We start from the raw sequence: 11,438 nt of genomic DNA on the forward strand, positions 1-11,438 counted from the left end.
GGGGGGCGCCACCCCCACCCCTTGTCCAATTCGGACGGGCAAGGGGGGGGGCGCCACCTCTTGGCCGGCCCTCTCTCTTCTCCACTAAGGCCCATGATGGCCCATTAACTTCTCGGCAGGGGTTCCGGTAACCCCCGGTACTCCGAAACTCATCCAAAACGTCCCAAACCATTCCGGTGTCCGAGTGTAACCTCCCAATATATGAATCTTTACCTCATGAACATTTCGAGACTCCTCGTCATGTCCGTGATCTCATCCGGGACTCCGAACAAACTTAGGTCATAAAATCACATAACTCATAATACAAATCGTCATCGAGTGTTAAGCGTGCGGACCCTACGGGTTCGAGAACTATGTAGACATGACCGAGACACATCTCCGGTCAATAACCAATAGCGGAACCTGTATGCTCATATTGGCTCCTACATATTCTACGAAGATCTTTATCGGTCAAACTGCATAACAACATACGTTGTTCCCTTTGTCATTGGTATGTTACTTGCCCGAGATTCGATTGTCCGTATACTCATACCTAGTTCAATCTCGTTACCGGCAAGTCTCTTTACTCGTTCCGTAATGCATCATCCTGCACCTAACTCATTAGTCACATTGCTTGCAAGGCTTATAGTGATGTGCATTATCGAGAGGCCCAGAGATACCTCTCCGATACACGGATTGACAAATCCTAATCTTGATCTATGCCAACCCAACAAACACCTTTGGAGACACCTGTAGAGCATCTTTATAATCACCCAGTTACGTTGTGACGTTTGATAGCACACTAAGTTTTCCTCTGGTATTCGGGAGTTGCATAATCTCATATTCATAGGAACATGCATAAGTCATGAAGAAAGCAATAGCAATAAACTAAACGATCATAATGCTACGGCTAACGGATGGGTCTTGTCCATCACATCATTCTCTAATGATGTGATCCCGTTCATCAAATGACAACACATGTCTATGGTTAGGAAACTTAACCATCTTTGATTAACGAGCTAGTCAAGTAGAGGCACACTAGGGACATTCTATTTGTTTATGTATTCACACATGTACTAAGTTGCTGGTTAATACAATTCTAGCATGAATAATAAACATTTATCATGATACAAGGAAATATAAATAACAACTTTATTATTTCCTCTAGGGCAAATTCCTTCAGTCTCCCACTTGCACTAGAGTCAATAATCTAGATTACATAGTAATGATTCTAACACCCATGGAGTCTTGGTGTTGATCAAGTTTTGCTCGTGGAAGAGGCTTAGTCAACGGGTCTGCAACATTCAGATCCGTATGTATTTTGCAAACTTCTATGTCTCCCTCCTTGACTAGATCGCGGATGGAATTGAAGCATCTATTGATGTGCTTGGTTCTCTTGTGAAATCTGGATTCCTTCGCCAAGGCAATTGCTCCAGTATTTTCACAAAAGATTTTCATTGGACCCAATGCACTAGGTATTACACCTAGATCAGATATGAACTCCTTCATCCAGACTCCTTCATTTGCTGCTTCCGAAGCAGCTATGTACTCCGCTTCACACGTAGATCCCGCCACGACGCTCTGTTTGGAACTGCACCAACTGACAGCTCCACCATTCAATATAAATACATATCCGGTTTGCGACTTAGAGTCATCCGGATCAGAGTCAAAGCTTGCATCGAGTAACCATTTACGATGAGCTCTTTGTCTCCTCCATAAACGAGAAACATATCCTTAGTCCTTTTTGGGTATTTCAGGATGTTCTTGACCGTTGTCCAGGGATCCACTCCTGGATTACTTTGGTACCTCCCTACTATACTTATAGCAAGGCACAAATCAGGTCTGGTACACAGCATTGCATAGATGATAGAACCTATGGCCGAGGCATAGGGAATGACTTTCATTTTCTCTCTATCTTCTGAAGTGGTCGGGCATTGAGTCTCACTCAACTTCACACCTTGTAACACAGGCAAGAACCCTTTCTTTGACTGATCTATTTTGAACTTCTTCAAAATCTTATCAAGGTATGTGCTTTGTGAAAGTCCAATTAAGCGTCTTGATCTATCTCTATAGATCTTGATGCCCAATATGTAAGCAGCTTCACCGAGGTCTTTCATTGAAAAATTCTTATTCAAGTATCCTTTTATGCTATTCAGAAATTCTGTATCATTTCCAATCAACAATATGTCATCCACATATAATATTAGAAATGCTACAGAGCTCCCACTCACTTTCTTGTAAATACAGGCTTCTCCAAAAGTCTGTATAAAACCATATGCGTTGATCACACTATCAAAGCGTATATTCCAACTCCGAGAGGCTTGCACCAGTCCATAAATGGATCGCTGGAGCTTGCACACTTTGTTAGCACCTTTAGGATCGACAAAACCTTCTGGTTGCATCATATACAACTCTTCTTTAAGAAATCCATTAAGGAATGCAGTTTTGACATCCATTTACCAAATTTCATAATCATAAAATGCGGTAATTGCTAACATGATTCAGACAGACTTAAGCATCGCTACGGGTGAGAAGGTCTCATCGTAGTCAACTCCTTGAACTTGTCGAAAACCTTTCGCAACAAGTCAAGCTTTTGCAGACATAACAATACCGCCAGCGTCAGTCTTCTTCTTGAAGATCCATTTATTCTCTATGGCTTGCCGATCATTGGGCAAGTCAACCAAAGTCCACACTTTGTTCTCATACATGGATCCCATCTCAGATTTCATGGCCTCAAGCCATTTCGCGGAATCTGGGCTCATCATCGCTTCCTCATAGTTCGTAGGTTCGTCTTGATCTAGTAACATGACGTCCAGAATAGGATTACCATACCACTCTGGTGCAGAACGTACTCTGGTTGACCTACGAGGTTCGGTAGTAACTTGATCTGAAGTTTCATGATCATCATCATTAACTTCCTCACTAATTGGTGTAGGAATCACTCGAACTGATTTCTGTGATGAACTACTTTCCAATTCAGGAGCAGGTACACTTACCTCATCAAGTTCTACTTTCCTCCCACTCACTTCTTTCAAGAGAAACTCCTTCTCTAGAAAGGATCCATTCTTAGCAACGAATATCTTGCCTTCGGATCTGTGATAAAAGGTGTATCAAACAGTCTCCTTTGGATATCCTATGAAGACACATTTCTCCGATTTGGGTTCGAGCTTATCAGGTTGAAGCTTTTTCACATAAGCATCGCAGCCCCAAACTTTAAGAAACGACAGTTTAGGTTTCTTGCCAAACCACAGTTCATATAGTGTCATCTCAACGGATTTAGATGGCGCCCTATTTAACGTGAATGCAGCCGTCTCTAAAGCATAACCCCAAAACGATAGCGGTAAATCAGTAAGAGACATTATAGATCGCACCATATCCAATAAAGTAGGTTACGACGTTCGGACACACCATTACGCTGTGGTGTTCCAGGTGGCGTGAGTTGGAAAACTATTCCGCACTGTTTAAAATGAAGACCAAACTCATAACTCAAATATTCACCTCCACGATCAGATCGTAGAAACTTTATTTTTTTGTTACGATGATTTTCCAATTCACTCTGAAATTCTTTGAACTTTTCAAATGTTTCAGACTTATGCTTCATCAAGTAGATATACCCATATCTGCTCAAATCATCCGTGAATGTCAGAAAATAATGATACCCACCGCGAGCCTCAACACTCATCGGACCGCATATATCAGTATGTATTATTTCCAACAAGTCTGTTGCTCGCTCCATTGTTTCGGAGAACCCATGAGGCATGGTTCGCATGTATCGAGTGATTCATAATCAAGTGATTCCAAAAGCCCATCAACATGGAGTTTCTTCATGCGCTTTACACCAATATAACCTAAACAGCAGTGCCACAAATAAGTTGCACTATCATTATTAAACTTATATCTTTTGGCTTCAATAATATGAATATGTGTATCACTACTATCGAGATTCAACATAAATAGACCACTCATCAAGGGTGCATGACGATAAAAGATATTACTCATATAAATAGAACAACCATTATTCTCTGATTTAAATGAATAACCGTCTCGCATCAAACAAGATCCAGATATAATGTTCATGCTTAACGCTGGCACCAAATAACAATTATTCAGGTATAAAACTAACCCCGAAGGTAGATGTAGAGGTAGCTTGCCGACGGCGATCACATCGACTTTGGAACCATTTCCCACGCGCATCGTCACCTCGTCCTTAGACAATATTCGTTTAATCCGTACCCCCTGTTTCGAGTTGCAAATATGAGCAACAGAACCAGTATCAAATACCCAGGCGCTACTACGAGCATTAGTAAGGTACACATCAATAACATGTATATCAAATATATCCGCTAAATACTTGGGGCAATTCCACTTCCAGTGACCAGTCCCTTTGAAGTAGAAGCACTCAGTCTCAGGCTTAGGTCCAGACTTGGGCTTCTTCACTTGAGCAGCAACTTGCTTGCCGTTCTTCTTGAAGTTCCCCTTCTTTCCTTTGCCCTTTTTCTTGAAACTAGTGGTCTTGTTAACCATCAACACTTGATGCTCCTTCTTGATTTCTACCTCCGCAGCCTTTAGCATTGCGAAGAGCTCAGGAATGGTCTTATCCATCCCTTGCATATTATAGTTCATCACGAAGCTTTTGTAGCTTGGTGGCAGTGATTGAAGAACTCTGTCAATGACACTATCATCAGGAAGATTTACTCCCAGTTGAGTCAAGTGTTTGTGGTACTGAGACATTCTGAGTATATGTTCACTGACAGAACTATTCTTCTCCATTTTGCAGTTATAGAACTTATTGGAGACTTCATATCTCTCAATCCGGGCATTTGCTTGAAATATTAACTTCAACTCCTGGAACACCATGATGTTCAAAACATCGTTGAAGTCCCGGTTCTAAGCCCTAAAGCATGGCACACTGAACTATCGAGTAGTCACCAACACGCGACTGCGAGGCATTCACAATGTCTGCAGTTGCTGGCGTGGGTGGTACACCTAGCGGTGCTTCCAGGACATAATTCTTCTGTGCAGCAACGAGGATAATCCTCAAGTTACGGACCCAGTCCGTGTAGTTGCTACCACCATCTTTCAACTTAGCTTTCTCTAGGAACGCATTAAAATTCAAAGGAACGGTAGCACGGGCCATTGATCTACAACAACATAGACATGCAAAATACTATCAGGTACTAAGTTCATGATAAATTAAAGTTTAATTAATCATATTACTTAAGAACTCCCACTTAGATAGACATCCCTCTAGTCATCTAAATGATCACGTGATCCATATCAACTAAACCATGTCCGATCATCACGTGAGATGGAGTAGTTTTCAATGGTGAACATCTCTGTGTTGATCATATCTACTATATGATTCACGCTCGACCTTTCGGTCTCAGTGTTCCGAGGCCATATCTGCATATGCTAGGCTCGTCAAGTATAACCTGGGTATTCTGCGTGTGCAAAATTGGCTTGCACCTGTTGTATGTGAACGTAGAGCTTATCACACCCGATCATCACGTGGTGTCTCGGCACGACGAACTGTAGCAACGTTGCATACTCAGGGAGAACACTTATAACTTGAAATTTAGTGAGAGATCATCTTATAATGCTACCGCCGTACTAAGCAAAATAAGATGCATAAAGGATAAACATCACATGCAATCAAAATAAGTGATATGATATGGCCATCATCATCTTGTGCCTTTGATCTCCATCTCCAAAGCACCGTCATGATCACCATCGTCACCAGCTTGACACCTTGATCTCCATCGAAGCATCGTTGTCGTCTCGCCAACTACTGCTTCTACGACTATCGCTACCACTTAGTGATAAAGTAAAGCAATTACACGGCGATTGCACTTCATACAATAAAGTGACAACCATAAGGCTCCTGCCAGTTACCGATAACTTTCACAAAACATGATCATCTCATACAACAATTTATATATCATCACATCTTGACCATATCACATCACAACAAGCCCTGCAAAAACAAGTTAGACGTCCTCTACTTTGTTGTTGCAAAGTTTTACATGGCTGCTACGGGCATCTAGCAAGAACCGTTCTTACCTACGCATCAAAACCACAACGATTTTTCATCAAGTGTGTTGTTTTAACCTTCAACAAGGACCGGGCATAGTCAAACTCGATTCAACTAAAGTTGGAGAAACTGACACCCGCTAGCCACCTGTGTGCGAAGCACATCGGTAGAACCAGTCTCATGAACGCGGTCATGTAATGTCGGTCCGGGCCGCTTCATCCAACAATACCGCCGAATCAAAGTAAGACGTTGCTGGTAAGCAGTATGACTATTATCGCCCACCACTCATTGTGTTCTACTCGTGCATATAACATCTACGCATAGACCTGGCTCGGATGCCACTGTTGGGGAACGTAGTATTTCAAAAAAATTCCTACGATCACGCAAGATATATCTAGGAGATGCATAGCAACGAGCGGGGAGAGTGTGTCCACGTACCCTCGTAGACCGAAAGCGGAAGCATTTAGTAACGCGGTTGATGTAGTCGAACGCCTTCGCGATCCAACCGATCCAAGCACCGAACGTACGACACCTCCGCGTTCAGCACACATTCAGTTCGATGAAGTCCCTCGAGCTCTTGATCCAGTTGAGGCCGAGGGAGAGTTCCGTCAGCACGACGGCATGGCGACGGTGATGATGAAGTTACCGGTGCAGGGCTTCGCCTAAGCACTACGACGATATGATCGAGGTGTGTAACTGTGGAGGGGGGCACCGCACACGGCTAAGAGAAACTTGTGTGTCCTTTGGGGTGCCCCCTTCCCACATATATAAAGGAGGGGGAGGAGGAGGCCGGCCCAAGGGGGGTGTGCCAGGTGTGGGGAGTCCTACTAGGACTCCCTAGTCCAAGTAGGATTCCCCCTCCTCTTACCTTTTTCGGAGTAGCAAAGGGGGAAAGAGAGGATGAGTAGGTGAGGGAAGGGGGGGCGCCGACCCCACCCCTTGTCCAATTCGGACTGGCAAGGGGGGGCACCTCTTGGCTGGCCCTCTCTCTTCTCCACTAAGGCCCATGATGACCCATTAACTTCCCGGGAGGGGTTCCGGTAACCCCCGGTACTCTGAAACTCATCCGAAACGTCCCAAACCATTCCGGTGTCCGAATGTAACCTCCCAATATATGAATCTTTACCTCTTGAACATTTCGAGACTCCTCGTCATGTCCGTGATCTCATCCGGGACTCCGAACAAACTTCGGTCATAAAATCACATAACTCATAATACAAATCGTCATCGAGCGTTAAGCGTGCGGACCCTACGGGTTCGAGAACTATGTAGACATTACCGAGACACATCTCCGGTCAATAACCAATAGCGGAACCTGGATTCTCATATTAGCTCCTACATATTCTACGAAGATCTTTATCGGTCAAACCACATAACAACATACGTTGTTCCCTTTGTCATTGGTATCTTACTTGCCCGAGATTCGATCGTCCGTATACTCATACCTAGTTCAATCTCGTTACCGGCAAGTCTCTTTACTAATTCCGTAATGCATCATCCTGCAACTAACTCATTAGTCACATTGCTTGCAAGGCTTATAGTGACGTGCATTATCGAGAGGCCCAGAGATACCTCTCCGATACACGGAGTGACAAATCCTAATCTTGATCTATGCCAACCCAACAAACACCTTTGGATACACCTGTAGAGAATCTTTATAATCACTCAGTTACTTTGTGACATTTGATAGCACACTAAGTGTTCCTCCAGTATTCGGAAGTTGCATAATTTCATAGTCATAGGAACATGTATAAGTCATGAAGAAAGCAATAGCAATAAACTAAACGATCATAATGCTAAGGCTAACGGATGGGTCTTGTCCATCACATCATTCTCTAATGATGCGATCCCGTTCATCAAATGACAACCCATGTCTATGGTTAGGAAACTTAACCATCTTTGAGTAACAAGCTAGTCAAGTAGAGGCACACTAGGGACATTCTGTTTGTCTATGTATTCACACATGTACTAAGTTTCCGGTTAATACAATTCTAGCATGAATAATAAACATTTATCATGATATAAGGAAATATAAATAACAACTTTATTATTGCCTCTAGGGCATATTTCCTTCAGATGAGTCATACAAAAGATGGGTGTTGAGATCAGCCAGTAAAACATGGAAAGACATCAAGGTTTTTTTAAAGAGGAAATACTACAAAGATGATTTGTCACGGGCACAGAATATTCTTAATGGTTATAGTAATAGAATCCCAATTGGACAGTGGGAGTGGCTAGGAAAACACTAGAGAACAGATAAAGCTAATGTGAGTACTCAATGGTGTAGTTTTGTATCCTATGCTAAATATGTATTCCACATATAAGCTTGTTATGAGTTTCTTCATCATATTTGTGTGTCCAGGAAAAATCTGAGAGAAACAAAGCCACTCGAGTATCGCAACTTGAGGGATGCAACAGGACCCACACCGCTGGGTCACGAAGTTTTGCAGTTGTCCTTGATCAAATGGTAATCAGTATTCCTTGTTTTATTTTACCCCATAATATTCATTTGCCATGTTCTTTGTGTCAACAGGACCCACACCGATGTGTCGAGGAAGGCCGATCTTACTTATTCTGCCTCTCATATGTACACAGCTGAATTGTGGACAGATTTGCTGTCTAGATCTGTTGCCTTGCTGTCTTTGTCCTTTTTTGGGGTCTCATATGATTAAATGTATTATTAACTCGTGTAACTAGTGTATCAACATTTCATATCTGCTTCAGGAGATGGTAGAGGGTAGGAAAATTGGGCGTGCCGAGCTTTACATGGTTACGCATACGAAAAACAATGGATATCCAGTCAACCAACAAAGCGGAGTAAAAATGGTATGTAGTTCACTTCATAGTGCTCTGTTCTATTATATTCCTAGTTAGCTTTCACTTGATACTGCTTTGTTCAGTGCTTCATAAAATTCATGCTTGCAACCCTACTGTTATATGAACCTTTCAGGATGACATTAAAAAAAGGATTCGGGAAGATCCTTCTTTGATTGGTGAGGAGGCCTGTGATGGTGATTTTATTCATCAATTTTCCCAAAAGAAAAGAAAGGAAGGCCAAGTGGCCTTGATCTATTAGTAGGTGGAGTCACTTAGGAGCGCCTTGCTCAAGTTGAAGCTGAACTACATGCTGCTAAACGAGAGAACATGGAGCTTCGGCATGTGGTGCATACTCCGGTGGCAAATCAAACTTCAATAATGGCCAAGAGTGAGAGAATGGAAGAACAGTACAATGAGCTAAAAAGTTTGATCATAGCTTCTAGGGGGTCTGTTGAAATGGGAGGAATTCCAGAAAAGGGGCTTCTAAATAAAGATCCTTCTAAGGTGATTCTTGTTTTCATCTCTTAAATTCAGTCACATTATTTGAGCATTTACTACTAGCTAAATATGAGTTTCCACATACTAGGACTTGGAAACCATGAATGACGAAGAACAAGCAACTTCACTTTCATATACTACCAAGGCATCCGAGGCAATGGTTGCTCCAAGGCATCCAGATAAGGTGAAGGCATCCCAACTGGAATCAAAGTAAACAGAATCAACACTACCAAGTCTTGCGCCTGTGCCGAAACCAAAGAAGACAAAGACAACTAAACATAAGAAACCAGGAATATATCAAACACCGCTCCAAAAGGGGCCAAAGGTGATTTTTCTATATGTGTCTCAACTTATTAACCAACTAGCAAATTAGAAGGGTTACTTAGTACTATTGCAACTTACAGGACGAATTAGAAGATACCATAAAGTGTGGCATGGAAGTTAGTTTGACATCGCCAAACAATGCAAGTGTGGTGGCAATGGGAACCATTCAGAAAACTGATAGAAAAGCTAAAGCTATTGATGGCCAACCACTAGCTGATTGTGTTGAAGTTCTTGTCAACATCGTGCTCAAAGAAACAACTGAGCTGCCTCGTGCACAAAGGGAAAATAAACAAGCTAGGAAATGCCCAAGCTAGGTGTATTCCATGACCACGCAAAAATGTATGATACATGACACTTTGCTAACTCATTTGCCCTGTTCTTGTATATGCAACCGCTCATAGTTGTTGTTTTGTGCTCATATTATGTATAACTATACATGATTTTTGTTTTTACCCAATTGTAGGTTTCTAGTGTTTGTAGTCAGATGTCTTTCAACAATAGCGAGAATGTGGATCCCAACAAAACAACTACTGGAACTCAGGTGACCAACCATCAGACTAGTTGTAGTACTTCAGAAGGGCAGTGAGGAATACACTGAAGAGAAAGAAAGTTTCTGAGACAACAACAATGGAAAAATGTACTCACGCAATCTCTGCTACAACCGGAAACAACATACTTAGGAATCCGGGCAGGGAAACATGAAAGATGTTCATAGGTGAGTTGTACATGCCTTTTCCTGTAGCGAATTAGAGCATGAGGTTTCCTGGCCCATTTTTCTTGTATGCATGTCTCTGTAACCCTGTTACAGTGCTGAGAACATTCTTTGCTCTTGTAGAAGCCTAGAAATGCTGGTAAACTGCTCAAGGTTGAAGTTGAAGGTGATTGTGTGTGCCCGTCTAAGATTGGCTTGCTCTTGTGTGTGCTTGTCTAAGATTGGCTTGCTCTTATGCTGGTACACTGCTGATTGGCTTGCTCTTGCATCAAGCTGGAACACTTCTTCATATTGCTGCCACAATAGTTGGAAGTGACCTGTGTGTTTCTGATTGATACTTTGATATTGTTCCTGAATTTGTAAAGATGTTCTGATGGTGATGCTTTACATTATTCGTGTGCACGATGATACTTCTAAGCCGATGCAAGCTTCTCAATCTTTTTTTACTGTTGTATGCGTGTTTGTACAGAGCTAGATGCAAATTATTGAGCTTGCTATAACAGTGGTTTTATCATATTCTTATTATGCATATGTAAAGTTTGTGGCATTCTTATGTGCCATGGAAACATTTTGGAGGCAATACAAAAGACGCCACATAATGGTTTTGAGGCATTTTTTAGAAATGCCACAAAAATGTCTTAAAGGCAGCATGAGAGATGCCAGGCACAATTTTTAGAGGCATTATGAAAAATGCTACAAATAGTCTTTGGAGGCATTCTGAAAAATGCCTTCAATTGAGCTTGTTGGCGTTATGGAAAAATGCATGTGTTTAATCTTTTTGAGGCGTTGTGGAAAAATGCCTCAAATTGAGCTTGCTGGCGTTTTAAACATGCCTCTGTGTTGACCTTTGGAGGCGTTCTGAAAAAAATGCCTTAAAAGACCTTTCCCTCCGTGACCATCTCTAGCATATTTCGAAAATGCCTTCTTTTCTCTAAGCTGGCATTATAGGGGCTTTTTGAGGCATTTTAAAGTGCCTGCAATTGACGTACGTGTTGCAGTGATAGTATAGGGACGATCACACGTTGAGGAAATTTGATGCAAGACAGAGGGTATGCCAAGCACCGGGGCTAAGATCTC

This window comes from Triticum aestivum, chromosome 3D, assembly GCF_018294505.1.
Source record: "Triticum aestivum cultivar Chinese Spring chromosome 3D, IWGSC CS RefSeq v2.1, whole genome shotgun sequence".
In the NCBI taxonomy this organism is placed as follows: domain Eukaryota; kingdom Viridiplantae; phylum Streptophyta; class Magnoliopsida; order Poales; family Poaceae; genus Triticum; species Triticum aestivum.